The sequence below is a fragment of the Pseudophryne corroboree genome, chromosome 3 (assembly GCF_028390025.1).
Source record: "Pseudophryne corroboree isolate aPseCor3 chromosome 3, aPseCor3.hap2, whole genome shotgun sequence".
NCBI classification, from domain to species: domain Eukaryota; kingdom Metazoa; phylum Chordata; class Amphibia; order Anura; family Myobatrachidae; genus Pseudophryne; species Pseudophryne corroboree.
This window is the reverse complement of record NC_086446.1, coordinates 740180310-740204635: the sequence shown is the minus strand read 5'-3', so window position 1 is coordinate 740204635 and position 24326 is coordinate 740180310.

The following is a 24326-nucleotide window of genomic DNA, read 5'->3' as shown; positions in this document are numbered from 1 at the left end:
AGGAGATATCCGAGATATAGGGGTCTATTTAATAGAAAAAAACCTTCTCCGTGTTTTCTTTTCAGAACTTCTCTCAATTTAGATCAGAGATTTTTCTGCTGTCACCTATTTGCCGTCAACTTCTGTAGTCTCAATGGAACTCTATGAGGACGATGGCTTAGCTATATTGAAGACTGGCATTTCGCTTTGCTCGCATGGATGTCTTTTATTGCTCAGCTGAACTCATTTTACAAAGACAGTAGTGTCGTCTAATATTGTGATATATATTCTATATTGCACACATTGATCATGAAATTTGTTTATAAACAATATTTGAAGTTTTTCCTACAGGGATTAACACAAAAGGATGCTTGGGGCTACTTATATGTGAGAGCAAGCCACGTAAAGCTGTCCATGGGAGAAGCAGCTGGTCCTGAGATCTACGCCTGCGGCCTGAGTGTTTGCCCCTGCGACTTGTTGATCGTCATAGTGAATTAGGCGTTTACAGGAAACGGCAGCCACTTGAATTGTAAAGGAAAGTTATTGGGGATAAGGGGTATACGTGGTACAAACACAGTGTCTCCTGCGCCACATCCCTTTAGAATCTCTGCCTCAATTAGGTTTCTCTGCAGAGCAGTTGCTTTAAAATGGGTTCCGTCTCATAACTTGCATACCCTCCATCATTTTACACATAAAAATCGGTACAAATTAGAAAATGGGGCGTGGCCATGGGTAAAGGGGGCATGGCCACAACCCCTTTCCTATACTTTCAATGGAAGTTTGGAGAGCCAAAAATCGGTACAGACCATAAAAAAAAAGTGCTGTACCCGGAGGCGTAGCGTGGAGACATGACACCCAGAGCAGGGTCATGTCACGGCACCCTCACCCACCACCACACACACGTACGTACATAGATTCACACACATTTAGGCACAGACATACATAAACACACAAATACAGTATACAGTTACACAGATATATACATACACACATAAACACACAAATATACACAGACATACACATTTACACACAGACATACATAAACACACATACTGTATACAAAGATATACAGTATATATATACACAAACACACACAGACATATACACACACATTTACAAACAAACACATTTACACACAAAAACAGACATAAATACTAGAGATGAGCGGGTTCGGTTCCTCGGAATCCGAACCCGCCCGAACTTCAGGTTTTTTTACACGGGGCCGAGCGACTCGGATCTTCCCGCCTTGCTCGGTTAACCCGAGCGCGCCCGAACGTCATCATCCCGCTGTCGGATTCTCGCGAGGCTCGGATTCTATCGCGAGACTCGGATTCTATATAAGGAGCCGCGCGTCGCCGCCATTTTCACACGTGCATTGAGATTGATAGGGAGAGGACGTGGCTGGCGTCCTCTCCGTTTATAGAGAAGAGAGTCAGACTAGAGTAGAGAGAGACACAGTATTTACTTTAGTAATTTTGGGGAGCATTAGGAGGAGTACTACTACTTGCTGAAGTGATAGTGTGACTGTATATCTGACTTGTGGGGGAGACAGTGGGGAGCAGTTAGAGTCTGAGAGCAGGAGTACATATTTTAACGTACAGTGCACACTTTTGCTGCCAGAGTGCCACACTGCCATTGTGACCACACTGACCACCAGTATATATTGTGATTGTCTGCTTAGGAGTACTACTTGCAAGTTGCTGATAGTGTGACCAGTGACCTGACCACCAGTTTAATTAATCACCACCAGTTTAATATATATATATATATATATATATATATATATATAATTGTATATAATATATATATAATTGTATACCACCTACCCGTGTTTTTTTTTCTTTTCTTTCTTCTTGATACATACTACTATAGTAGCTTACTGTAGCAGTCTGCGGTGCTGCTGAGCTGACAGTGTCCAGCAGGTCCGTCATCAGTCATTACATAATAAATATATATACCTGTCCGGCAGCAGTACTAGTGATATTATATATATATATATATTAATTTCATCTCATTATCATCCAGTCTATATTAGCAGCAGACACAGTACGGTAGTCCACGGCTGTAGCTACCTCTGTGTCGGCAGTCGCTCGTCCATCCATAATTGTATACCACCTACCCGTGGTTTTTTTTTTTTCTTTCTTCTTGATACATACTACTATAGTAGCTTACTGTAGCAGTCTGCGGTGCTGCTGAGCTGACAGTGTCCAGCAGGTCCGTCATCAGTCATTACATAATAAATATATATACCTGTCCGGCCGCAGTACTAGTGATATTATATATATATATATTAATTTCATCTCATTATCATCCAGTCTATATTAGCAGCAGACACTGTACGGTAGTCCACGGCTGTAGCTACTTCTGTGTCGGCAGTCGCTCGTCCATCCATAATTGTATACCACCTACCCGTGGTTTTTTTTTTTCTTTCTTCTTGATACATACTACTATAGTAGCTTACTGTAGCAGTCTGCTGTGCTGCTGAGCTGACAGTGTCCAGCAGGTCCGTCATCAGTCATTACATAATAAATATATATACCTGTCCGGCTGCAGTACTAGTGATATTATATATATATATATATATATATTAATTTCATCTCATTATCATCCAGTCTATATTAGCAGCAGACACAGTACGGTAGTCCACGGCTGTAGCTACCTCTGTGTCGGCAGTCGCTCGTCCATCCATAATTGTATACCACCTACCCGCGGTTTTTTTTTTCTTTCTTCTTGATACATACTACTATAGTAGCTTACTGTAGCAGTCTGCGGTGCTGCTGAGCTGACAGTGTCCAGCAGGTCCGTCATCAGTCATTACATAATAAATATATATACCTGTCTGGCTGCAGTACTAGTGATATTATATATATATATATTAATTTCATATCATTATCATCCAGTCTATATTAGCAGCAGACACAGTACGGTAGTCCACGGCTGTAGCTACCTCTGTGTCGGCAGTCGCTCATCCATCCATAATTGTATACCACCTACCCGTGGTTTTTTTTTTTCTCTTTCTTCTTGATACATACTACTATAGTAGCTTACTGTAGCAGTCTGCGGTGCTGCTGAGCTGACAGTGTCCAGCAGGTCCGTCATCAGTCATTACATAATAAATATATATACCTGTCCGGCTGCAGTACTAGTGATATTATATATATATATATTAATTTCATCTCATTATCATCCAGTCTATATTAGCAGCAGACACAGTACGGTAGTCCACGGCTGTAGCTACCTCTGTGTCGGCAGTCGCTCGTCCATCCATAATTGTATACCAAATACCCGTGTTTTTTTTTTTTTCTTTCTTCTTGATACATACTACTATAGTAGCTTACTGTAGCAGTCTGCGGTGCTGCTGAGCTGACAGTGTCCAGCAGGTCCGTCATCAGTCATTACATAATAAATATATATACCTGTCCGGCTGCAGTACTAGTGATATTATATATATATATATATATTAATTTCATCTCATTATCATCCAGTCTATATTAGCAGCAGAAACAGTACGGTAGTCCACGGCTGTAGCTACCTCTGTGTCGGCAGTCGCTCGTCCATCCATAAGTATACTAGTATCCATCCATCTCCATTGTTTACCTGAGGTGCCTTTTAGTTGTGCCTATTAAAATATGGAGAACAAAAATGTTGAGGTTTCAAAATTAGGGAAAGATCAAGATCCACTTCCACCTCGTGCTGAAGCTGCTGCCACTAGTCATGGCCGAGACGATGAAATGCCAGCAACGTCGTCTGCCAAGGCCGATGCCCAATGTCATAGTACAGAGCATGTAAAATCCAAAACACCAAATATCAGTAAAAAAAGGACTCCAAAATCTAAAATAAAATTGTCGGAGGAGAAGCGTAAACTTGCCAATATGCCATTTACCACACGGAGTGGCAAGGAACGGCTGAGGCCCTGGCCTATGTTCATGGCTAGTGGTTCAGCTTCACATGAGGATGGAAGCACTCAGCCTCTCGCTAGAAAAATGAAAAGACTCAAGCTGGCAAAAGCACTGCAAAGAACTGTGCGTTCTTCGAAATCCCAAATCCACAAGGAGAGTCCAATTGTGTCGGTTGCGATGCCTGACCTTCCCAACACTGGACGTGAAGAGCATGCGCCTTCCACCATTTGCACGCCCCCTGCAAGTGCTGGAAGGAGCACCCGCAGTCCAGTTCCTGATAGTCAGATTGAAGATGTCAGTGTTGAAGTACACCAGGATGAGGAGGATATGGGTGTTGCTGGCGCTGGGGAGGAAATTGACAAGGAGGATTCTGATGGTGAGGTGGTTTGTTTAAGTCAGGCACCCGGGGAGACACCTGTTGTCCGTGGGAGGAATATGGCCGTTGACATGCCTGGTGAAAATACCAAAAAAATCAGCTCTTCGGTGTGGAAGTATTTCAACAGAAATGCGGACATTTGTCAAGCCGTGTGTTGCCTTTGTCAAGCTGTAATAAGTAGGGGTAAGGACGTTAACCACCTCGGAACATCCTCCCTTATACGTCACCTGCAGCGCATTCATAATAAGTCAGTGACAAGTTCAAAAACTTTGGGCGACAGCGGAAGCAGTCCACTGACCAGTAAATCCCTTCCTCTTGTAACCAAGCTCACGCAAACCACCCCACCAACTCCCTCAGTGTCAATTTCCTCCTTCCCCAGGAATGCCAATAGTCCTGCAGGCCATGTCACTGGCAATTCTGACGATTCCTCTCCTGCCTGGGATTCCTCCGATGCATCCTTGCGTGTAACGCCTACTGCTGCTGGCGCTGCTGTTGTTGCTGCTGGGAGTCGATGGTCATCCCAGAGGGGAAATCGTAAGACCACTTTTACTACTTCCACCAAGCAATTGACTGTCCAACAGTCCTTTGCGAGGAAGATGAAATATCACAGCAGTCATCCTGCTGCAAAGCGGATAACTGAGGCCTTGACAACTATGTTGGTGTTAGACGTGCGTCCGGTATCCGCCGTTAGTTCACAGGGAACTAGACAATTTCTTGAGGTAGTGTGCCCCCGTTACCAAATACCATCTAGGTTCCACTTCTCTAGGCAGGCGATACCGAGAATGTACACGGACGTCAGAAAAAGACTCACCAGTGTCCTAAAAAATTCAGTTGTACCCAATGTCCACTTAACCACGGACATGTGGACAAGTGGAGCAGGGCAGGGTCAGGACTATATGACTGTGACAGCCCACTGGGTAGATGTATGGACTCCCGCCGCAAGAACAGCAGCGGCGGCACCAGTAGCAGCATCTCGCAAACGCCAACTCTTTCCTAGGCAGGCTACGCTTTGTATCACCGGTTTCCAGAATACGCACACAGCTGAAAACCTCTTACGGCAACTGAGGAAGATCATCGCGGAATGGCTTACCCCAACTGGACTCTCCTGTGGATTTGTGGCATCGGACAACGCCAGCAATATTGTGTGTGCATTAAATATGGGCAAATTCCAGCACGTCCCATGTTTTGCACATACCTTGAATTTGGTGGTGCAGAATTTTTTAAAAAACGACAGGGGCGTGCAAGAGATGCTGTCGGTGGCCAGAAGAATTGCGGGACACTTTCGGCGTACAGGCACCACGTACAGAAGACTGGAGCAACACCAAAAACGCCTGAACCTGCCCTGCCATCATCTGAAGCAAGAAGTGGTAACGAGGTGGAATTCAACCCTATATATGCTTCAGAGGTTGGAGGAGCAGCAAAAGGCCATTCAAGCCTATACAATTCAGCACGATATAGGAGGTGGAATGCACCTGTCTCAAGCGCAGTGGAGAATGATTTCAACGTTGTGCAAGGTTCTGCTGCCCTTTGAACTTGCCACACGTGAAGTCAGTTCAGACACTGCCAGCCTGAGTCAGGTCATTCCCCTCATCAGGCTTTTGCAGAAGAAGCTGGAGACATTGAAGGAGGAGCTAACACGGAGCGATTCCGCTAGGCATGTGGGACTTGTGGATGGAGCCCTTAATTCGCTTAACCAGGATTCACGGGTGGTCAATCTGTTGAAATCAGAGCACTACATTTTGGCCACCGTGCTCGATCCTAGATTTAAAACCTACCTTGGATCTCTCTTTCCGGCAGACACAAGTCTGCTGGGGTTCAAAGACCTGCTGGTGAGAAAATTGTCAAGTCAAGCGGAACGCGACCTGTCAACATCTCCTCCTTCACATTCTCCCGCAACTGGGGGTGCGAGGAAAAGGCTCAGAATTCCGAGCCCACCCGCTGGCGGTGATGCAGGGCAGTCTGGAGCGACTGCTGATGCTGACATCTGGTCTGGACTGAAGGACCTGACAACGATTACGGACATGTCGTCTACTGTCACTGCATATGATTCTCTCCCCATTGAAAGAATGGTGGAGGATTATATGAGTGACCGCATCCAAGTAGGCACGTCACACAGTCCGTACTTATACTGGCAGGAAAAAGAGGCAATTTGGAGGCCCTTGCACAAACTGGCTTTATTCTACCTAAGTTTCCCTCCCACAAGTGTGTACTCCGAAAGAGTGTTTAGTGCCGCCGCTCACCTTGTCAGCAATCGGCGTACGAGGTTACTTCCAGAAAATGTGGAGAAGATGATGTTCATTAAAATGAATTATAATCAATTCCTCCGTGGAGACATTGACCAGCAGCAATTGCCTCCACAAAGTACACAGGGAGCTGAGATGGTGGATTCCAGTGGGGACGAATTGATAATCTGTGAGGAGGGGGATGTACACGGTGATATATCGGAGGATGATGATGAGGTGGACATCTTGCCTCTGTAGAGCCAGTTTGTGCAAGGAGAGATTAATTGCTTCTTTTTTGGTGGGGGTCCAAACCAACCCGTCATTTCAGTCACAGTCGTGTGGCAGACCCTGTCACTGAAATGATGGGTTGGTTAAAGTGTGCATGTCCTGTTTATACAACATAAGGGTGGGTGGGAGGGCCCAAGGACAATTCCATCTTGCACCTCTTTTTTCTTTTTTTCTTCTTTGCGTCATGTGCTGTTTGGGGAGTGTTTTTTGGAAGGGCCATCCTGCGTGACACTGCAGTGCCACTCCTAGATGGGCCAGGTGTTTGTGTCGGCCACTAGGGTCGCTTATCTTACTCACACAGCTACCTCATTGCGCCTCTTTTTTTCTTTGCGTCATGTGCTGTTTGGGGAGTGTTTTTTGGAAGGGCCATCCTGCGTGACACTGCAGTGACACTCCTAGATGAGCCAGGTGTTTGTGTCGGCCACTAGGGTCGCTTATCTTACTCACACAGCTACCTCATTGCGCCTCTTTTTTTCTTTGCGTCATGTGCTGTTTGGGGAGTGTTTTTTGGAAGGGCCATCCTGCGTGACACTGCAGTGCCACTCCTAGATGGGCCAGGTGTTTGTGTCGGCCACTAGGGTCGCTTATCTTACTCACACAGCTACCTCATTGCGCCTCTTTTTTTCTTTGCGTCATGTGCTGTTTGGGGAGTGTTTTTTGGAAAAGCCATCCTGCGTGACACTGCAGTGCCACTCCTAGATGGGCCCGGTGTTTGTGTCGGCCACTAGGGTCGCTTATCTTACTCACACAGCTACCTCATTGCGCCTCTTTTTTTCTTTGCGTCATGTGCTGTTTGGGGAGTGTTTTTTGGAAGGGCCATCCTGCGTGACACTGCAGTGCCACTCCTAGATGGGCCAGGTGTTTGTGTCAGCCACTAGGGTCGCTTATCTTACTCACACAGCTACCTCATTGCGCCTCTTTTTTTCTTTGCATCATGTGCTGTTTGGGGAGTGTTTTTTGGAAGGGCCATCCTGCGTGACACTGCAGTGCCACTCCTAGATGGGCCAGGTGTTTGTGTCGGCCACTAGGGTCGCTTATCTTACTCACACAGCTACCTCATTGCGCCTCTTTTTTTCTTTGCGTCATGTGCTGTTTGGGGAGTGTTTTTTGGAAGGGCCATCCTGCGTGACACTGCAGTGCCACTCCTAGATGGGCCAGGTGTTTGTGTCGGCCACTAGGGTCGCTTATCTTACTCACACAGCTACCTCATTGCGCCTCTTTTTTTCTTTGCGTCATGTGCTGTTTGGGGAGTGTTTTTTGGAAGGGCCATCCTGCGTGACACTGCAGTGCCACTCCTAGATGGGCCAGGTGTTTGTGTCGGCCACTAGGGTCGCTTATCTTACTCACACAGCTACCTCATTGCGCCTCTTTTTTTCTTTGCGTCATGTGCTGTTTGGGGAGTGTTTTTTGGAAGGGCCATCCTGCGTGACACTGCAGTGCCACTCCTAGATGGGCCAGGTGTTTGTGTCGGCCACTAGGGTCGCTTATCTTACTCACACAGCTACCTCATTGCGCCTCTTTTTTTCTTTGCGTCATGTGCTGTTTGGGGAGTGTTTTTTGGAAGGGCCATCCTGCGTGACACTGCAGTGCCACTCCTAGATGGGCCAGGTGTTTGTGTCGGCCACTAGGGTCGCTTAGCTTAGTCATCCAGCGACCTCGGTGCAAATTTTAGGACTAAAAATAATATTGTGAGGTGTGAGGTATTCAGAATAGACTGAAAATGAGTGGAAATTATGTTTTTTGAGGTTAATAATACTTTGGGGTCAAAATGACCCCCAAATTCTATGATTTAAGCAGTTTTTTAGTGTTTTTTGAAAAAAACACCCGAATCCAAAACACACCCGAATCCGACAAAAAAAATTCGGTGAGGTTTTGCCAAAACGCGGTCGAACCCAAAACACGGCCGCGGAACCGAACCCAAAACCAAAACACAAAACCCGAAAAATTTCAAGTGCACATCACTAATAAATACCCAGTGGCCCTCATTCCGAGTTGATCGCTCGCAAGGCGAATTTAGCAGAGTTGCTCACGCTAAGCCTACGCCTACTGGGAGTGTATCTTAGCTTCTTAAAATTGCGACCGATGTATTCGCAATATTGCGATTACAAACTACTTAGCAGTTTCAGAGTAGCTTCAGACTTACTCGGCATCTGCGATCAGTTCAGTGCTTGTCGTTCCTGTTTTGACGTCACAAACACACCCAGCGTTCGCCCAGACACTCCCCCGTTTCCCCGGCCACTCCTGCGTTTTTTTCGGAAACGGTAGCGTTTTTTCCCGCACGCCCATAAAACGGCCTGTTTCCGCCCAGTAACACCCATTTCCTGTCAATCACATTACGATCGCCGGAGCGATGAAAAAGCCGTGAGTAAAAATACTATCTCCATTGTAAAATTACTTGGCGCAGTCGCAGTGCGAATATTGCGCATGCGTACTAAGCGGAATTTCACTGCGATGCGATGAAAAATACAGAGCGAACGACTCGGAATGAGGGCCAGTATACACAGCCATGGGGGTAATTCCAAGTTGATCGCAGCAGGAATTTTTTTAGCAGTTGGGCAAAACCATGTGCACTGCAGGGGAGGCAGATATAACATGTGCAGAGAGAGTTAGATTTGGGTGTGGTGTGTTCAATCTGCAATCTAAATTGCAGTGTAAAAAGAAAGCAGCCAGTATTTACCCTGCACAGAAACAAAATAACCCACCCAAATCTAACTCTCTCTGCAAATGTTATATCTGCCCCCACTGCAGTGCACATGGGCCCTCATTCCGAGTTGTTCGCTCGGTAAATTTCATCGCATCGCAGCGTTTTTCTGCTTAGTACGCATGCGCAATGTTCGCACTGCGACTGCGCCAAGTAAATTTGCTATGAAGATAGTATTTTTACTCACGGCTTTTTCTTCGCTCCGGCGAACGTAATGTGATTGACAGGAAATGGGTGTTACTGGGCGGAAACACGGCGTTTTATGGGCGTGTGGATGAAAACGCTACAGTTTCCGGAAAAAACGCAGGAGTGGCTGGAGAAACGGGGGAGTGTCTGGGCGAACGCTGGGTGTGTTTGTGACGTCAAACCAGGAACGACAAGCACTGAACTGATCGCAGATGCCGAGTAAGTCTGAAGCTACTCTGAAACTGCTAAGTAGTTTGTAATCGCAATATTGCGAATACATCGTTCGCAATTTTAAGAAGCTAAGATTCACTCCCAGTAGGCGGCGGCTTAGCGTGTGTAACTCTGCTAAAATCGCCTTGCGAGCGATCAACTCGGAATGAGGGCCATGGTTTTGCCCAACTGCTAAAAAATGTCCTGCTGCGATCAACTTGGAATTACCCCCCATGTACACACATTAATTCTCACCAAGAGGGCAACAGCAGAGCAGCTCCTCGTACCAGCCTGGAGGGGCGGAGCATCTATGTGATTGATAGGCTCGACATCCGTGGATAGAAGGAAAGGACTGAGGAAAGGGAAGGGGTGGCCACCACACTGCCTGCATGTTCCAGATCACTGAATGCAGATCCCTGACAGCCAGGAAAGTTCTTCTGACAAGCCTTCAAACCTCCCCTCTTCCCTAACAACACCCCACACTGCACTGCACTGGACTCTGCACTGTGCAATCAGTGATATGCAACATGCAGGCAGTGTGGTGGCGACCCCTTCCCTCTATTCTAGTCATCTGAAAATGGCCCACAGTGCCAGTTACATTGCCCCACAATGCCAGATACAATGCCCCACAGTGCCGGATACATGCCCCACAGTGCCAGTTACATTGCCCCACAGTGCCAGATACATGCCCCACAGTGCCAGATACATGCTCCACAGTGCCAGTTACATTGCCCCACAGTGCCAGATACATGCCCCATAGTGCCAGATACATGCTCCACAGTGCCAGTTACAATGCCCCAAAGTGCCGGATACATGCCCCACAGTGCCAGTTACATTGCCCCACAGTGCCAGATACATGCCCCACAGTGCCAGATACATGCTCCACAGTGCCAGTTACATTGCCCCACAGTGCCAGATACAATGCCTCACAGTGCCGGATACATGCCCCACAGTGCCAGTTACATTGCCCCACAGTGCCAGATACATTGCCCCACAGTGCCAGATACATTGCCCCACAGTGCCAGTTACATGCCCCACAGTGCCAGATACAATGCCCCACAGTGCCGGATACATGCCCCACAGGGCCGGATACATGCCCCACAGTGCCAGTTACATTGCCCCACAGTGCCAGATACATTGCCCCACAGTGCCAGATACATTGCCCCACAGTGCCAGTTACATGCCCCACAATGCCAGTTACATTGCCGCACAGTGCCAGATACAATGCCCCACAGTGCCGGATACATGTCCCACAGTGCCAGTTACATTGCCCCACAGTGCCAGATACATGCCCCACAGTGCCAGTTACATTGCCCCACAGTGCCAGATACAATACCCCACAGTGCCAGATACAATGCCCCACAGTGCCAGTTACATTGCCCCACAGTGCCAGATACATTGCCCCACAGTGCCAGTTACATGCCCCACAGTGCCAGTTACATGCCCCACAGTGCCAGTTACATTGCCCCACAGTGCCAGATACAATGCCCCACAGTGCCGGATACATGCCCCACAGTGCCAGTTACATTGCCCCACAGTGCCAGATACATTGCCCCACAGTGCCAGTTACATGCCCCACAGTGCCAGTTACATTGCCCCACAGTGCCAGATACAATGCCCCACAGTGCCAGATACATGCCCCACAGTGCCAGATACATGCCCCACAGTGCCAGTTACATGCCCCACAGTGCCAGTTACTTGCCCCACAGTGCCAGATACAATGCCCCACAGTGCCAGATACATTGCCCCACAGTGCCAGTTACATTGCCCCACAGTGCCGGATACATGCCCCACAGTGCCGGATACATGCCCCACAGTGCCAGATACATGCCGCACTGTGCCAGATACATGCCCCACAGTGCCAGATACATGCCCCACTGTGCCAGTTACATGCCCCACTGTGCCAAACAAATGCCCCACTGTGCCAGTTACATGCCCCACTGTGCCAGATACATGCCCCACTGTGCCAGATACATGCCCCACTGTGCCAGTTACATGCCCCACAGTGCCGGATACATGCCCCACAGTGCCAGTTACATGCACCACAGTGCCAGATACATGCCGCACTGTGCCAGATACATGCCCCACAGTGCCAGATACATGCTCCACTGTGCCAGTTACATGCTCCACTGTGCCAAACAAATGCCCCACTGTGCCAGTTACATGCCCCACTGTGCCAGATACATGCCCCACTGTGCCAGTTACATGCCCCACTGTGCCAGATACATGCCCCACTGTGCCTGATACATGCCCCACTGTGCCAGATACATGCCCCACTGTGCCAGTTACATGCCCCACTGTGCCAGATACATGCCCCACTGTGCCTGATACATGCCCCACTGTGCTCCCTCCCCCCCGGTCACTCACCGCTTATGGCTCCGGCTCGCCTCTGATATGTGAGGGGAGGAGAGCGCAGCGCAGCGCCTCTCCTTCCCCTCACCACTCCAGGTCTCCGGCGGCTGTGTGGCGCCGGTTCGCTAGCCAATCAGAGCTCGCGGACCAGCAGCCAATCAGGAGCCGGTCCGCAAGCTCTGATTGGCTAACGCTGCCGGAGACCGGACACAGCAGCGCTGCTGGCAGCTCTGCTAGTGCTGGCAGCGGCGGTGAGGGGAGGGAGCGACGCTGCGCTCTCCTCCCCTCACATTTCGGCTTGACGGGGGCGAGTGGGGCATGATGCCCTGGCCGTGCCCCACTCGCCCTACCCTAGTTACGCTTCTGACAGTGAGTGAGCCGGTGCCTTCTGTCCCCAGCGGTGCCTGGAGCTCAAGCTCCACTTGTTCCACCCTCCCTACGCCCCTGGCTGTACCTAGTAAAAAGGTACAGTTGGAGGGTATGAACTTGGGCGGAGTCAAGTTATACAGAAAGTGAAACATGATCGGAACACCAGCTTTCAGTGGCAGTAATTTTCGACTTGAGAAGTCTGCACACTGTACGCGTCGAGTGTCCGTATCTGGTTTTTCCTTTATTGCTCCTCTCCCTGATGTCACATCAAAAATAAGATTTTACTTACCGGTAAATCTATTTCTCGTAGTCCGTAGAGGATGCTGGGGACTCCGTAAGGACCATGGGGAATAGAGACGGGCTCCGCAGCAGATAGGGCACTTTAAGAAAGCTTTGGATTCTGGGTGTGCACTGGCTCCTCCCTCTATGTCCCTCCTCCAGACCTCAGTTAGAGAAACTGTGCCCAGAGGAGATGAACAGTACGAAGAAAGGATTTTTGTAAATCTAAGGGCAAGATTCATACCAGCCACACCAATCACACCGTATAACTTGTGATAAACTACCCAGTTAACAGTATGAACAATAACATAGCCTCGGTTCAAACCCGATCAACTATAACATAACCCTTATGTAAGCAATAACTATATACAAGTCTTGCAGAAGAAGTCCGCACTTGGGACGGGCGCCCAGCATCCACTACGGACTACGAGAAATAGATTTACCGGTAAGTAAAATCTTATTTTCTCTAACGTCCTAGAGGATGCTGGGGACTCCGTAAGGACCATGGGGATTATACCAAAGCTCCCAAACGGGCGGGAGAGTGCGGATGACTCTGCAGCACCGATTGAGCAAACAGGAGGTCCTCCTCAGCCACGGTATCAAACTTATAGAACTTTGCAAAGGTGTTTGACCCCGACCAAGCAGCAGCTCGGCACAGTTGTAGTGCCGAGACCCCTCGGGCAGCCGCCCAAGAAGAGCCCACCTCCCTAGTGGAATGGGCCTTAACCGATTTAGGCAATGGCAATCCTGCCGTAGAATGCGCCTGCTGAATCGTGTTACAGATCCAGCGAGCAATTGTCTGCTTTGAAGCAGGAGCGCCAACCTTGTTGGCCGCATACAGAACAAACAGAGCTTCGGTCTTCCTGATCCTAGCTGTTCTGGTCACATAAATCTTCAAAGCCCTGACCACACCCAGGGACTCGGAATCCTCCAAGTCCCGTGTAGCCACAGGCACGACAATAGGTTGGCTCATATGAAAAGGTGAGACCACCTTGGGCAGAAACTGAGGACGAGTCCTCAACTCTGCCCTATCCACATGAAAAATCAGGTATGGGCTTTTATATGATAAAGCCGCCAATTCCGAAACCCGCCTTGCAGAAGCTAAGGCCAAGAACATGACCACTTTCCAAGGTGACTTGAGGAAACTTAATACCACGTTAAGGTCCCAAGGCGCCACCGGAGGTACAAAGGGAGGCTGAATATGCAGCACGCCCTTCACAAAAGTCTGTACTTCAGGAAGAGAAGCCAATTCTCTTTGAATGAAAATGGATAAGGCCGAAATTTGAACCTTTATGGACCCTAATTTTAGGCCCAAATTCACTCCCGTTTGAAGGAAGTGAAGCAGACGGCCCAACTGGAACTCCTCCATAGGAGCAGCTCTGGCCTCACACCAAGAAACATATTTTCGCTATATATGGTGATAATGTTTCAACGTCACGTCCTTCCTAGCCTTGATCAGGGTAGGAATGACCTCCTCCAGAATCCCTTTTTCCACTAGGATCCGGCGTTCAACCGCCATGCCGTCAAACGCAGCCGCGGTAAGTCTTGGAACAGACAGGGCCCCTGCTGCAGCAGGTCCTGCCTTAGAGGAAGAGGCCACGGATCTTCTGTGAGCAACACTTGCAGATCCGGATACCAAGTCCTCCTTGGCCAATCTGGAACAATGAGGATTGTTCTGACCCTTCTTATTCTTATTATCCTCAACACCTTGGGTATGAGAGGTAGAGGAGGAAACACATAGACCGATCTGAACACCCAAGGTGTCACCAGAGCGTCTACCGCAACCGCCTGAGGGTCTCTTGACCTGGCGCAATACCTCTTTAGCTTTTTGTTGAGGCGGGACGCCATCATGTCTATCTGAGGCAGTCCCCACCGATCCGTGATCTGCGTGAAGACTTCTTGATGAAGTCCCCACTCTCCCGGATGCAGGTCATGCCTGCTGAGGAAGTCCGCCTCCCAGTTGTCCACCCCCGGGATGAATACTGCTGATAGTGCGCTTACATGGTCTTCCACCCAGCGTAGAATCCTGGTCGCCTCTGCCATGGCCACTCTGCTCCTTGTGCCGCCTTGGCGGTTTACATGAGCCACTGCCGTGACATTGTCTGACTGAATCAGAACCGGTTTGTTCCGAAGCCATTCCTCCGCTTGGCGTAGGGCGTTGTATATGGCCCTCAACTCCAGGACATTGATGTGGAGACCAGTCTCTAGGCTTGACCAGAGACCCTGGAAATTTCTTCCTAGTGCGACAGCTCCCCAACCTCGGAGGCTCGCGTCCGTGGTCACCAGGACCCAGTCCTGAATGCCGAACCTGCGACCCTCCAGGAGGTGAGCACTGCGCAGCCACCACAGGAGAGACACCCTGGCCCTGGGAGACAGGGTGATCCGTTTTTGCATGTGTAGATGGGACCCGGACCATTTGTCCAATAGGTCCCATTGAAAGGTCCTTGCATGGAACCTGCCGAAGGGGATGGCCTCGTATGAAGCCACCATCTTCCCCAGAACCCTCGTGCAATGATGCACTGAAACCTTTTTTGGCTTCAATAGGTTCCTGACCAGAGCTACGAGCTCCTGAGCCTTCTCCACTGGAAGAAAAACTCTTTTTTGGGCTGTGTCTAGAATCAGGCCCAAAAAGGTCAGACGCGTTGCAGGGACTAGCTGGGATTTCGGTAAATTGAGAATCCAGCCTTGCCTCTGCAATGTCTTCACGGACAGAGACACGCTGTCCAGCAACTTCTCCCGAGATCTCGCCTTTATGAGGAGATCGTCCAAGTACGGGATAATTGTGACGCCCTGCCTGCGCAGGAGCACCATAATTTCCGCCATTACCTTGGTGAAAATTCTCGGGGCCGTGGAAAGACCAAACGGCAACGTCTGAAATTGGTAGTGACAGTCCTGTACTGCAAATCTCAGGAACGCCTGGTGAGGAGGGAAAATCGGAACATGAAGGTACGCATCCTTTATGTCCAGGGACACCATCCAATCCCCTCCCTTCAGGCTGGCGATGACCGCTCTGAGCGATTCCATCTTGAACTTGAACCTCTTTAAGTACAGGTTCAGGGATTTCAGATTTAAAATGGGTCTGACCGAACCGTCCAGTTTCGGTACCACAAACAGGGATGAATAATAACCCTCTCCTTGCTGGAGATGAGGAACTTCGACTATCACCTGTTAAATGTACAATTTGTGAATTGCAGCTAACACCAGCTCCCTCTCCGACGGGGAAGCCGGCAGAGCCGATTTGAAAAACCGGCGAGGAGGCATGTCTTCGAATTCCAGTCTGTATCCCAGGGAAACAATCTCTATTGCCCAGGGATCCACCTGTGAGAGAACCCAGACGTGGCTGAAAAGACGAAGACGTGCCCACACCTGATCTGCCCCCCCCCCTCCTGGAAAGCCCCAGCATCATGCGGTGGACTTTGCAGAAGTAGGGGAGGACTTCTGCTCTTGGGAACTGGCCGAGTGCAGCTTTTTTCCCTTACCTCTGGCAACAAAGGACGATACTCGTACCTTCTTGCTTTTATTGGAACGAAAGGACTGCATTTGATAATGCGGTACCTTCTTAGCATGCTGCAGGGGAACATAAGGTAAAAAATTCGATTTACCGGCCGTAGCAGTAGAGACAAGGTCCGAGAGGCCTTCTCCAAACAACTCCTCCCCCTTGTAAGGCAATGACTCCATATGCTGCTTCGAGTCGGCGTCTCCCGTCCACTGTCGGGTCCACAAGAGTCACCTAGCAGAAATAGACATAGCGTTTATTCTGGAGCTTAGTAAACAAATGTCTCTCTGAGCATCCCTCATATACAAGGCAGCATCTCTGATATGCTCAATGGTCATTAGAATGGTATCCCTATCTAAGGTGTCAAATTCCGTAGATAAGGAGTCTGCCCATGCCACGACAGCACTACAAGCCCAGGCCGACGCCATGGCCGGTCTAACGATAGTTCCTGAATGAGTGTAAATGTGCTTCATGGTAATTTCCTGCTTGCGATCAGCAGGATCCTTGAGGGAAGCCGTATCCTGAGAAGGCAGTGCCACCTTCTTGGATAAGCGTGTCAGTGCCTTGTCTACTTTAGGCGAAGATTCCCATCGTATCCTGTCCTTCTGTGGAAAAGGATACGCCATAAGAATCCTTTTGGGAACATGTAGTCTCCTATCCGGAGACTACCAAGCCTTTTCGCACAATTCGCTCAGCTCAAATGAGGCTTTTTCCCTTTATACACGTGAACCCTCGTGTCAGGGACAGGGGGTTCCTCAGTGATATGCAAAACCTCTTTTATGGCAATAATCATGTATCGAATACCCTTTGCCACCTTCGGCTGTAATTTTGCATCCTCATAGTCGACACTAGAGTCAGTATCTGTGTCGGTATCTGTGTCAGCGACCTGGGATATGGGGCGCTTTTGAGACCCTGAAGTCCTGGCGCCACAGGGACAGGCACGGTCTGGCTACCTGACTGATCCCTAGCTTCAGCCTTGTCTAACCTTTTATGCAGGAGATTCACATTTGCATTTTAGACATTCAGCATATCCACCCAGTCCGGTGTCGGCGTTGCCGACGGCGACCTGACATTCAAACACTCCCCCTCCATATTAAGCGAGCCTTCCTCGTCAAACATGTCGACACACGTACCGACACACTTCACACACACAGGGGAACTCTTTTCTGAAGACAGTATCCCCTTTAAGGCCCTTTGGAGAGACAGAGAGAGAGTATGCCAGCACACATCCCAGCGCAATGACCCTGGAGACCAACACAAAATGTTTTTCGCCCAGCAGCGCCGTATAATATCTTATCCGCCATTATGTGCCCCCTCTCTTTTAAACACCCCTTCACCGTGTGTAAGCAGGGGAGAGTCCGGGGAGCTTCCTCTCAGCGTTCTGTGGCGAGAAAAATGGCTCTGGTGAGTGCTGAGGGAGAAGCCCCGCCCCCTCGGCGGCGGGCTTCGGTCCCGCTCAAATTTGTGTAAAAATGGCGGGGGCTCTTTTATATACATGTACAGTGCCCAGCTGTATATGTATATATCTTTTTGCCATGTTTTGAGGTGTTATTATTGCTTCCCAGGGCGCCCCCCCTGCGCCCTGCACCCATACAGTGACCGGAGTGTGTGAGGTGTGTGGAGCAATGACGCACAGCTGCGGTGCTGTGCGTTACCTCAGTGAAGCCGCTGAAGGCTTCTGCCGCCTGAGACTTGCTTCTGTTCTTCTGGCTCTGTGAGGAGAACGGCGGCATGGCTCCGGGGGTGGACGCCCAGGACGAACCTGTGTTCACCCCCTCTAGAGCTAATGGTGTCCAGTAGCCGAGGAAGCAGATCCTATCATTTAAGTAGGTCTGCTCCTCTCTCCCCAGTCCCTCGATGCAGGGAGCCTGTTGCCAGCAGTGCTCCCTGTAAAAATAGAAAAATACAAACAAAAATGCTTTCTAATGCAAAGAACTCAGGAGAGCTCCCATCTTCCTCTGGTCACAGTGTAAAACTGAGATCTGGAGGAGGGACATAGAGGGAGGAGCCAGTGCACACCCAGAATCCAAAGCTTTCTTAAAGTGCCCTATCTCCTGCGGAGCCCGTCTTTTCCCCATGGTCCTTACGGAGTCCCCAGCATCCTCTAGGACGTTAGAGAAATAATACATACATCAGTTTCTTTCTAGGTCACTAAGCTATAAAATAGTGAAGATTCGTCCAGTAGTTTTTGCGTGATGCCAGAATAAACACACAGACAAAAATTCTGAAATTATATTTTCCATCTCCGTAGTTCACAGTTCCTAGAATTATATTCCTCAAAAACAAAAATTGCTATGTACAGACACAACCCTTATAGTTTTATTATATGTAAAGATTACTAGGGTCTGTATTGCTGCCCTAAGGGGCGACACGGATTTATAGTTAGCTACTGTACATAAACAGACCCGTGCTATGGGCAAGTAATGGGAGTGTCGTGGGTCAGTGTCATTGAAAGAGGTTGTGTACAGAAACTTACTAGGATGGAGAAACGGCACCTGCCGTAGGGGGTGATTCAGACCTGATCGCTAGGGTGCGTTATTTTGCAGCCCTGCAATCAGATAGTCGCCGCCTACAGGGGGAGGGGAAAAGGTCTGTGCAGGTATGCATATGCATTTTGTGCAGTCTCTGCGCAGCCCGGGACTTACTTTTCCTCTGCGTTTGAATCCTGCTGAACGGGGCTGGAGCTGACGTCCGGACACTCCCACCAACGGCCTCTTCCTGTCCTCACCTTGCAATCGCCTGTGCAATCGTTTTTTTTCCGCACCATCCTGTCGCTAGGCACCGATGCTCGGTGCAGTCGTCTGACACGCCTGCGCATTGCGGTGCATACGTATGCGCAGTTCAGATCTGATCACCTGCTGTGTGAAAACGCCCAACAGCAATCAGGTCTGAATTACCCCCATAGAACTGATACAAGTTTCGATGGTGCGACCGATGATGTGCCTAAAGACGCACCAATGGGGATTTCATTGTCTACGGCAGGGATGGGGAACCTTCGCCCCCTCCAGCTGTTGTTGAACTATACATCCCAGGATGCCCTGCAACAGTTTTAGCATGGCCAAATAGCAAAACTGTAGCAAGGCATGCTGGTAAGTGTAGTTCAACAACAGCTGGAGGGCCGAAGGTTCCCCATCCCTGGTCTACGGGCACTGGCAGTTCTTGCACATTCGGATGCAGGGAAGGAATTTGCATGAACACACAGACAGCGACAGCCAATAGATGGGGCGCAGCTGCTTCTTCCAATTCTTTAGCTTTGGCAGTTACAATATGCCATCTTATATACAGCATGGAGGCTGGATAGGGAAAGCAGGAATGCTGCGATGACTTTGCAGCAGAACAACAGCAGCATGGGAACAATCTGTCTGACGTTTCACAATTATTAACATTGGGGGTCATTCCGACCCGATTGCTCGCTGCAGTTTGTCGCAGCGATCGAGTCGGAACCGCGCATGCGCCGGCGCATGGCAGTTGTCGCTGCCTAACGATCGCCTCTGAGACAGAGGCGGTCGCTGGGCGGGAGGGGGCTGGATGGCAGTGTTAAGCCGCCGTTTAGGAGGCGCGGTTCGGGCAACGCAGGCCTGGCCGGACCGTTGGGGGGGCGGGCCGCGGCGGCTGCGTGATATCTCACGCAGCCGCTGCGGCCAGCGGCAGTGACAAACAACTCCCGGCCAGCCGCAGGAGCTGCGCTGCCCGGGAGTTACTCTTGAAGTACAAAAGCATCACCGCTGTGCGGGGGCGGCGGCACTGACATGTGGTACGGACTAGCCCTGTGCCCCGCATGTCAGGGAAGATGATCGGAACTGTGCTAAATTTAGCGCAGCTACGATCAACTTGGAATGACCCTCATTATGCACGGAAACCACTGAATGGTGATAATTATACAGCACAAAAAGTTGACATTATTTTTTTTTTTTTAATGAATCATGAGTGTGAGAGGATATTGGGACTTACTTTATTATATGTGTCACTACTGTATGCTTGCAGCTTTTTATTACAGTAGTCAAAGTGCTATTATACATGGGTGGTCTTCAGTATGCCGGCGGTCGGGCTCCCGGCGACCAGCATACCGGCGCCGGGAGCCCGACAGCCGGCATACCGACACTTATTCTCCCTCGTGGGGGTCCACGACCCCCCTGGAGGGAGAATAAAATAGTGTGGCGCGCGTAGCGCGCCACCGTGCCCGTAGCATGGCGAGCGCAGCGAGCCCGCAAGGGGCTCATTTGCACTCGCCACACTGTCGGTAAGCCGGCGGTCGGGCTCCCGGCGCCGGTATGCTGGTCGCCGGGAGCCCGACCGCCGGCATATCGTAGTGAACCCATTATACATACCTCCCGACATTCCGGATTTCTGGGAGAAAGTCCTGATCTCAGATGCGGCGAGGTAACTCCTAGACCTGACAAAAGCAGAAGTAGAGGGGGCACTAGAACCCTGATGACACACAAAGCAGCTGGACCCCAAGGACTTTGCTATTTATATTATTAATTTACAATTGACTTTCACTTAATTTTATTACACTGTTTAACTCTTTCATAGTGAAAGGATAGGCTCATTGTTTGCAGGGTATCTAGGCCAACAAAAAAAACCCCAAAAATATCTCAAATTTACCAGTTTGACATAAAGGGCCGGATGTAATGTCTTCCGAGTTCGCTCAACGTGCGGGTCACCAGCCGAACTCGGACGTTTTTTAAAGGGGCATGGTTATTCCTTGTAAATGACTGCCCCTTAAAGCAAGAACATTCGGCCTGGAACTTGCACGTCAGGCGATGGTATTACATCCAGCACAAAAGTTTGCGGGTATATAGGCATAACAAACCCTTCTAGACATAAATGTTGTGTTCTTAGAGAAAGACGTAGATGTCATCCTGAGAGATGACATGTTGGTCAAGGATGCCTTTAAATGTCATTCATAAAGTGATGAAAGGTGGCCATTATGTCACACAGTCCATACAGCATAACATCATACTCAAAGTCGCCGTATCAGGTCCAAAACACAATTTGCCATTGCTACCGTCCAACCTGAACCAAGTTCGTCCTGCTTAATGTACCATTTGGCCATACCCAAGCAATGCAGTACCCTTTAAGGGGTGGTCTTCAGTATGCCGACTGACGGGATCCCGGCGCACAGTATACCGGCGCCGGAATCCCGACAGCCGGCTTACCGACACTTATTCTCCCTCGTGTGGGTCCACGACCCCCCCCTGGAGGGAGAATAAAATAGCGTGCCGCCACCGTGCCCGCAAGGGGCTCATTTGCGCTCACCACACTGTCGGTAAGCCGGCGGTCGGGCTCCCGGCGCCGGTATGCTGGTCGCTGGGAGCCCGGCCGCCGGCATACCATACTGAACCCGTATTTAAGGGATGAGGGGAGGGGGGATCTGTTCTTTATGGTCATAAGGACAGTATGGTGACGTGGAACCCCGTATCTACTTATCAAAGAGGACTTGGTATAATGGCTACTAACTGAGGAGACCATATGTTTACCGAGTACTGTCAAGAGCATAAAGTCCACGTACAGGTCCTACAAGAGACGGTGGTGAGTGACAGGAATGTGAAAACGGATGTGACAGGTTCTCAAATTTATGTCTAGATTAAGGAACATTAGGCAGGAAAGCCCCGTCACCATAGGGAAATAAGGGAATAAAAAGATTTCAGGAAAAAATGCTCAAAATGACGCGTTATTGATGGTCATGAGAAGATCAGTCTGTTACTTCAAAGGCCCCATAGCTTGCCAGGAATCATATATAATTATAATGCCCTACATGCAAACATGGGGGTAAATTTACTAAGATGGGAGTTCTATTTAAGATGGGATGTTGCCCATAGCAACCAACCAGATTCCAGGTATTATCTTCTAGAAGGTGCTAGATAAATGAGAAGTAGAATCTGATTGGTTGCTATGGGCAACATCCCATCTTAAATAGAACTCCCATCTTAGTAAATGTACCCCATGGAGTCCAAAAAGTTTGCTTCTCAAATCTGTATTGTAGGTTTAATCTAAACTGTAGGAACATAGAGATCTGTGGGTTATGGTAGCCTGAAATCATAGAAAAAACAATGAGGTGATGATGGGTACAATACCCTCCTTACCCAGTGGCAGAGGTGGGCTACCGAACAGTCTATGGGGGACATTTACTAATCAGTGATAAGAGCGGAGAAGTGAGCCAGGGGAGAAATTGCCCCATCAAGCAATCAGCAGCTCTGTATAATTTTATAGTATGCAAATTATAGACGTTACTTCACTGCTGATTGTTTGCCATGGATAACTTCTCCACTGGCTCGCTTCTCCGCTCTTATCACTGCTTCGTGAATGTCCCCCTAAGATTCATACAGGGGAGCCACATCAACTGCCAGTGAGTCCCAGCCGGTGATGTTTGGGGAGGCAGTGGGTGGGGCTCCCCTATTTGAATCTTGTACTGCACTACAGCCCTACCTCTGGAGCTGCCAAAGCTATGGGATAGTCATTAGTGGTGCCCATCCTTGCACAATACAGGCATTAACAAAATTGACATATAGGCTGCTTTTTATGTGGCGTTGGGGAGCATTGAAGATACCAGCTGCCAGGGTTCCACTGAAGATGCCAAAGACCAACAAAAAAGTATAAGACAATGATTGGCATATACCCTCTTTTGTACTCTCGCTTGCAGACACACATTGATTAAAGTAAAGGTAGCCACACAACTCAATGGGGTTTGGTATATTTTGTCAGCATTCATCGCGTCGGCGTGAGAACGGCGACATTGTCATAATGTCGACACTGATAGTGGCATTCATCATGTCAACACTGATAAAATGTCAACATGATTAGAATGTCGACAAAACGTCCCCGGTGGTCTACTGGCGACTTATCTGGTCTGACGGGTCCAGTGGTGTTTTCCGGGTATGGCGGTGATGACTTCCAGCAGATCCTGCAGCGCGTCTAGTAGTATAACTAGCCCTAATCCTCCCCCTAGTCCCTAACCCTCCCATAGCTTAACCCTCTGCTGCTGGTCCATGCGGAATGTCGGCATTTCACATGTTCAATGTCAACAATGTTGACATCATAAGTGTCTACATTGTGGGGATGGCATTATGACTATATTCCTTGTCAAGGGCAGTACTGTAGGTATTTTGATTCTAGGCAACTCACCTTTAAAGGGCTCTGACTAACACTAGTGATAGCGGAACATTTGGGCCATCTTTTTCCAGGTGGTGACATTCACCTACCTCTGCAGATTTACCGTGCAGTATGCTGACAATTTGTGCCCTGGTTGAGGATACAATTATGCAGTTTATTATTGCTGTTGGGAATTTTTGGAACCATCGGTTACTGAAAAACAGGTACGATGCTCTGGCGTCCCGATAGCAGGAAGACCCAGACAAACTGTCCGTCACTTAAGAACGAAATGATGAGACAAACTTTAGTTTAATCAGCAAGATAAAGGTTGAATGTAACGGACATGCATTTGTTCAGGGACCCCTATAAAAAAGCACGGTTCCTTGAGAATTTGTCCAGGTTGTGTATATTTTGCTGCAACGCCTAATTTGCTGCTACAGGGCCTGCAGGACCTGTAGCCCACAGCAGCCATCTAGTGGCCAAATTCTGAAAAAGCAGCTTCTAAAACCAGGATGATCCTCTGTATCTAGGGGGTGATTCAGACCTGATCGGTGGGCTGCTGAAGTTTTTGTGCTGCGTTCAGATAGTCGCCACCCAAGGGAAGTGTATAGTCGCCGTGCAAGTGTGCTATCGCATGTGTACCCCGAGCTGCAAATCCGTTCGCACCTCACTCACCACTGACTGATCTTTCCACTGTGTGCAGTCAGTGCGCAGCCCAGGACTTACTTCTACAGTACGATACAAACAGGGTGATCGTTGCTGGAGGTGACGTCACACACCCTCACAGAAAACGCTTGGCAACGCCTGAGTTTTACCTGACACTCCCAGAAAACAGTCAGTTACCACCCACAAACGGCCTCTTCGTGTCAATCACCTT